The 6,507-nt window shown below is 53.8% G+C and overlaps 1 protein-coding gene and 1 long non-coding RNA gene across 3 annotated transcripts in view; both read right to left on the minus strand.

Moving 5' to 3' along the window:
* The window catches only part of TAOK3 (TAO kinase 3), a 130,073-nt gene extending 128,838 nt beyond the window's left edge, over positions 1-1,235 (minus strand). For both annotated transcript variants that reach the window (XM_044448849.1, XM_044448848.1), the window contains exon 1: positions 1,065-1,235. The gene's annotated coding sequence lies outside the window, so the exon portion shown is untranslated. The remainder of the gene's footprint in view (positions 1-1,064) is intronic.
* A 3,697-nt stretch (positions 1,236-4,932) lies between these two features.
* On the minus strand, positions 4,933-6,211 carry LOC123032807. Its single transcript, XR_006416544.1, has 2 exons — positions 5,494-6,211; positions 4,933-5,398 (listed from the first exon to the last, which is right to left on the minus strand). It is a non-coding gene; the product is annotated as an uncharacterized LOC123032807 (long non-coding RNA).
* Positions 6,212-6,507: the final 296 nt, after the last annotated feature.

Genomic DNA, 6,507 nt, shown 5'->3' on the forward strand with positions numbered 1-6,507 from the left:
CAACCTTTCGAGGCAGGCAAGGGGGGGAATCGCCTCCGTCTCCCCTCCCTCAATATCCTTTCCAACTATATTACTCTTCCTATACCTTCTCCTCTCACAAGGTCCTCCACCTGACTTCCCCACTTCTGGGTCCTTCGCCCCACTGGGGCTGAGGAAAACACTTCCCAATCTCTTTTTGCCTTCAAGTTGCTCCCCATCCTTCAGCCCCCCCCCCCTCCACGTCACTGATGGAAACTCTCCCCACCTCTGGCAGCTCCCAGCAATTCGCTTCGTGCCCTCGTTTCCTGTTTCCACACCGGGGGCTCCCTCCACCTGTGCCCCCTAACTAATTCCCACGTGCTTCGTGCCCTCCTGGCATCGGTCCTCCTTTCCATCAGCGATCCAGAACCCAGCACGATAAGCAGGGGCATGCACAGCAAGGTCTCCTCGGGTGTAACCTGCTTCCCCGCGCGCCCCTGACGCTGTTTTCACTCCACACGGGAGCAGAGGCGCTTCTCCCAACGGGCTCCCTCCCCTCGCCGGGCTTGCCCTGCACCGGGGTCTCCCCACCCCCCATTTCTCTGGCCTGTCCGCATCTTTCCACCCCAGCCGCCGCCTCCTCTCGGGGATTGTGACTCAGTTCTCGCAGTCGGCATTAGCTTCCTCCTCCAATTTTCCTTCTGCTCCTGCCCCGACTCCCCCTCCAATTTCAGTTCGGCTCTTTCTCCGCGCGCTCCTGCCTTGCCCTTTACCTGCCCCCCCTCCATCCGACCGCGGCTCCCCTGCCCCGCCACCCCCGCCTCGACGGCCCCACGCGCTTCCCCTTCGCCCGCGCCATCCCCACTGCGCCTCCCGCCGGGTCCCCACGCGTTTGCTTCTGCGCCCCCTTCCGTACTTCCTCCTCCGCGGCGCCCCCTCGAACCTGACCGCGGCTCCGCTCGCCATCCCGCCCCGACGGCCCCCATTCCCTCCGCCCCCGCTTCTCCCCGGCCACTTTTGCTCTTCCTGCCCCGGGCGCCCCCGCCGTGCCGCGGCTCCGGCTCCGGCGCCCGCTCCCCGCCCGTCGCACCCGGTCCCCGACTCACTTCCCTCCAGCGCGGCGGGGCAGCTCCCGGGGCGCCCTGCGGCTCCGCGCCTCCGCCTCCGCTCGGCCCCTTCGCGGCGCACTTTCAGTTTCCACCGAGGGCCGCGCGCGGCGCTCCCGCTCCGTCCCCGACGGGGAAGCGCCTCCGCCGGACCGGGAAAAGTTCTCGCCGCTGTCCGACCTCGGCAGCTCGCCGGGCGGCCCCGACTGCGGGAGCGGGGCGGCCGGGGAAGCCGGCTCGCGCGGGCGGCGGTCGCGCGGGCGGCGGTGGGCGCGGGTCCGCCGACGCGCTCGCTTGCCTTAACGACCGTCCGCCCGCGTCGCCCAGAGGTGCGGCCGCTCCGCTCGCAGGCGCGGCCAATCGCGCTCGACCGCCTCGGCGCTCGGCTGCGCGCACTGGCCAACCTCGGGGTGAGCCTGGGCGTCGGCGGGCTGGGGACGAGCGCCCCGCGCCGGCACTCGACTCTCCGGCCTGAGCGGCTCTGCCTGGCCGGCGGGGGCAGAAGGGGCGGGGCGGGGCGGACGGCGAGCCAATGAGGGGGCAGATGCACTTCCGCATGCCGACGGAGCGCTGGAAAACGCCCACCCCGGAGGCGGGTCAATGGGAAGCGAGCGAGCGCCAGGCAGCAAAGGGTTAAGGTGCCATCCGACGCAGGTGTAGGCGGGGAAGGGGAGAAGGCCTACAGTTCCCAGCATGCCCCAGCGGCATGCTGGGAACTGTAGGCCTTTTTTTAATCTCAGTTCGCATACGCTATGCCCTGAACTTTGCAATACTGAGCAGGCTTCGGGTTTGTCAGTTTGTCTCACCCCTCCCGATCCAGGTGCAAAGAACAAGGGTGCATCTGAGCATAACCTAAATTTCATCATGTGTTCTCACTTCTGCGACTGCTCTGAGTTGACCATAATAAGGTCAAGTCGTGGTTACTTAAAGCTTTCTTCAGTTCAGCAGCCCCACACGGGGGGTGGGGGTGTTCGGGGAGGCCCTTTTATTAATGCTATTCACAGAGGAAGCGGGTTCCCTGTAATCTCGAGGAACACAAGAGCAACACGTGCTGCAGCATGCAGATGTACCTGTTTCGTCTGGTGTCCAGCTTGGCCCTGAGTCCCCATGCACATTCGCCAGGTCAAACCCTTTCCTTAATCCCTCCATTCTGTCTCTGTAGTCTTCTGATTACTTCCGTCGTTTTGTGGATGTAGCAATGAAAACTTGCCAAATATATATTCATTCTGGATGTTCCTCAAATTGCCCTGCAAATACTTCCTGCACTAAGAAAGGACAAATAAACACATTTTTTTGCCTACTGTGTTATTTTCTTCAAGTGTCTGTGTGCAATTCAATAGAACATTATGGATGTGTGACTTAACCCTTATTTCCTGCATGATCAATCATTTCCTTTCTGTGCCAAGCCCCTGCTGGCCTATATGACGTGCTGAATAGGGGTCCTCTCAATTTGTGCTAAAAATTAAAACATTTCAGTAGTATTATGCAAGTTCAACAAAAATGAGACTGGTACAATTTAGCTGAAGTATGTAAAATAAACTTCTCTTTTCTATGTTAACACATCCCCAAAGGAGCCTACTAGTTTAAGGCTCCAATTATAAGCACACTTACTGGGATGTAAATCAATAGGACTTCTGAGTGGATGACATACTGCAAGACCCAGTGAAGAAGAAACAATGTGTTTAAGGGAATGAGCTCCAACGCCCTCTGGCTATTTAAATGGGAAAGAAATAATGTCTGTCTCCAGAATAGGCCCTCTCATTATGGTTTAAAAAAGATGACTGGCATAGAATAGTTTTTGTCCTCCTTGCACCCCCAAAAAGAGTTGGGGAAATGCAGCCATTCCTAGAACAGAGATCTACAATAGGAAGTAGTTTCTTTTCCAAAGCAGAGGCAAAAAAGACTCAGAGCTGATGTAATTTTAAATGTCCCCTTGTATATTGCTCTCTCAAGATTCCTGAGCTGTAATATAAAACAAAAACCCAGAATGAAATATTTTGACTCAAAGTATTGATTTTATACAAGAGTTCACATCGCAAATGTATATAAATTCACATAGTTACTAATGTTTCTTCTATTTATTTAATGTAACATTTATATCTTACCTTTACATCACTATGTCCCCCACGGTTCTTCTCCGTGGGGAGTCAAATGCTGGGCCTATATGCAATTCCCCCCTTTCCTGGCTTATGAATTGCAGCAATTCACTGCTCCCAGCTCACCCCATTGAGAGTTGTCTATCAATTATCCTAGCACCTGAAGGGCTGCCTTAAAGGCAACCTAGACATCCAATGAATGATCCTGGATTTTCTGGAAAAATAATATTTTTTGCCTAAGACATCAAGACTTAAAGACAAACCTCGGTGTGAGTGGCTGAATTTAAGAACTTCCGGAAACTAATCCTATAGAAACTTGCATAGGATTATAATATGCCCCCAGCTGAACTTGGGTAGGCGATGCTTCTGCACAAGTGTGTGTGGGAAGAGAAAAAGCTCTCACTCCATCTGTGCAAAAGAACTGGAATAATGAGATTTCGCATGTGTGCTTTTTTCAGCCCTTTGCAACTTCTGCAGGTCTTTTTTTCTACTGGGGTGGGGGAAATGCAGAGATCAGTGGCGTCTGGTGTTCCCTGCCAGGAAGCTGAACTTCAGGGCAGATAAAAATACTTTGCCACACAGCACACAATCGAACTGTGAAATGCTTTCTTGGGGAATGTAGTGCTGGCCAACCAATTTAGGTCATTTACAAAATGGATTGGACAAATTCATGGAGGTCCTGATGACGCTCCACCACCTCCTACATCAGAGGCAGGATGCCTAGGAATGACGGTTGCTGGGGAACATGGGCAGGGGGGTCCTGTTGTGGGTTTTTGTGCTGGGGTTAGGTAGTCCTTTGTCTGAACCCACATTCTTCCTCTGTGCATGCTCAGATTCAATGCTGCATGTGTCTGGTTTAAAATAAAAAGTTTTGAATTATGTACTGGGCCTGAGACACCACTGCCTTCAAAACTGGTCTCATGGATAATCTTGAGAACATGCCTCTGGACGACCGGGCATTGCCACATGTTCTTCCCTTAAGGCTTCGGCAAATGGGGCGGCACAGAAGTGTACTAAATAAATAAATAAATAAATGTGTTGTTATAAATCAAGGAGGTGCGAGGGATGGTAAATAGAAGGGCCTTTTCGGTGGCAGCCCCCCCGCCTGTGGAAGAGGCTCCCCAGAGAATTTTGCCTGGCAACAACTCTGTTTTCATTTTGTCAGCAGGCAAAAATATGCCTCTTCTGCACCCTGGAAGCCTTTAATGATCTTAATAATTGATTTTAATATTTGACTTAGATTATTAATTTTATTGGGATTTCAGTAAATCAGTATGGTTGCCCATCACGCCTCGACACACGTTAGAATGATCCTTGTTAAATTATTTGTTATTTATATTTTAATGATGGTGTTTAATGTTTTGTTATGAATCTGTAATTTTCTACTGGTTGAATGCCACCTAGAGAGTCTTGCTGGACTACCTGACAGCTTATAAATAGCTAAATAAATACCTGCTGACACTGGAAGTCATGGGGGTGAGGTGGGAACCTCTCCCAGGTACGTGAGCTTTGCATGGCAGCCGTGCCCACCAACCTTACCCAATGTTTATTCCTACAACTGCAATAAATATGCATGAACTAAAATAACATCTATCTGTGCAACTGGCTTTGACACGGGAAACAAGAGCTAGGCTGTTGTATAAACTGTGAAACGTCTCCTAGACACAGTTAAGGAAACCTACTATCCCTTCCGCATCTCTTTTCTGAGTTTATTCCTAGATTGCAATCCTTAATACAGGGCCTGGGTCTTATTGTGAATTAGATAGTCTAAATGCTTAAAACGAATCCTTTATTTACAGTATTTTTATGCTGTTCTTCATCCTAGAAGTCTCCCTCAGCAGATAAGAAATTATCAGTAACAGAAAACAATTCCTGCCTGCAGGCTTCCAAAAGACATTACACACAAGGAAAAAGAAACAGGAAGGGTGGGGGGAGAGATTTCAGTGGAATGGCCTTGCAAACCCCTCTGATCTCCGTCCTGCTAGAATGGGTGCCGAGGACGACCACTGAGGGAGAGGACTCCATGGATGCGCTTCAGCAGGTTGGTGGGATGACCGCTGGACCCGATCCAGTTTGCAAACCCAACCGACTCCTCGTTTCCGAAGGGCCGACTCTCAGCCCCGCCCTCCCTCGAAGCCCTGCAGCGCCTTTGCCAGCGCCAACTTCGGCAGGTGGACTTTGACATGACGGGGTCTCCATGGCAATCGTCTGCAGGTGCGACCTTCTGATTCTCTATACCTGCCCATGAACGCGGAAAGCCAAGATGTTAGCTTAGTTGTAGCTAAACCGCGCGTCTACCAGAAATAAAGCACGGAGAGCAAAAAGGGGCTTACATGCCGCCATCCGGTCACAGTTATGCTCATTGCATGGATTTGTTTTATTTTTCCAATACGGGCAAAAGAGAGAGAGAGAGAAAAGCAAGAGTCTTGCGACACGTTAAAATCGAAGAATGTTTAAATCGCAAAAAAGTAAAACAATTCCCAGGATTTCCAGATCGCACGAGATTGCTGGGAGTTGTAGGAAGTGCCCACGCTCGCATAGGATGGCACGCTCATTCATTCATTGCAGCAAAAGCTTTTGAGAACCGGAGGGACGATTGATCGGATATGTGCCTCCCAGAGGGAATGTGAGCGGTGCAGGAGGCAACGCAGTGGGAAAGATCTATCTCTTCGCAGTTTAAGCTTGCCCTGAACAGCGCGATTCTGAGCTCGGAAGTACGCCTGGTGCTCTCCAGATGTGCAGAACATCCATCATCCCCAGCTAGCATGGTCAGTGGGAACGGATTGTGGGGCGTCCAGTCTCAAACACCTGGGGAACTCTGGGCTCGCCTTCGCCGCCCAGCCCGCAGTCCTCGCCACGCTCGCCTCTTCGGAAACCCGCGCTGAGCTCACGCCCGCTTCCTCGCTTCTGAGCAGACGCTGCGAAGTGCCGGGAAGAGGCAGGCAAGACAGAACGGCACTTGGAAGCGCTCGGCGCGTGTACGAGTCTAGTGAGCAGTGAGTCTACGCGACGGTGAGCGGCGCCATAGGGTGGTGCCGGCGGCCGCTTCCAGCGCTACGGGAAGCACAGTGCGTCAAACGGAGGCAGAGGACAGCGCACGGGCTGCCGAACGCCCACGAGCGCTCGCTTCCGCCCCGGGACCCGGAAGCGGCCCGCGCGCCTGCGCGGGAGGCGGGCTGCTGGCCGACGGGGGCAGGGCGGCTGTCTGCGGGAGGGCGCCCGGCCGTCGCCGCGAAGCGGAGGAGCGCCCGGCGGCGGGAGCAGGAGCGGCAGCAGCAGCGGCAGCAGCGCTCGGCCCGGCCCGGCCCGGCCCGGCCCGGCCCGGCCCGGCCCGGCCCGGCCCGGCC

This window comes from Varanus komodoensis, unplaced genomic scaffold, assembly GCF_004798865.1.
Source record: "Varanus komodoensis strain SLA01 unplaced genomic scaffold, ASM479886v1 scaffold56, whole genome shotgun sequence".
NCBI lineage: Eukaryota > Metazoa > Chordata > Lepidosauria > Squamata > Varanidae > Varanus > Varanus komodoensis.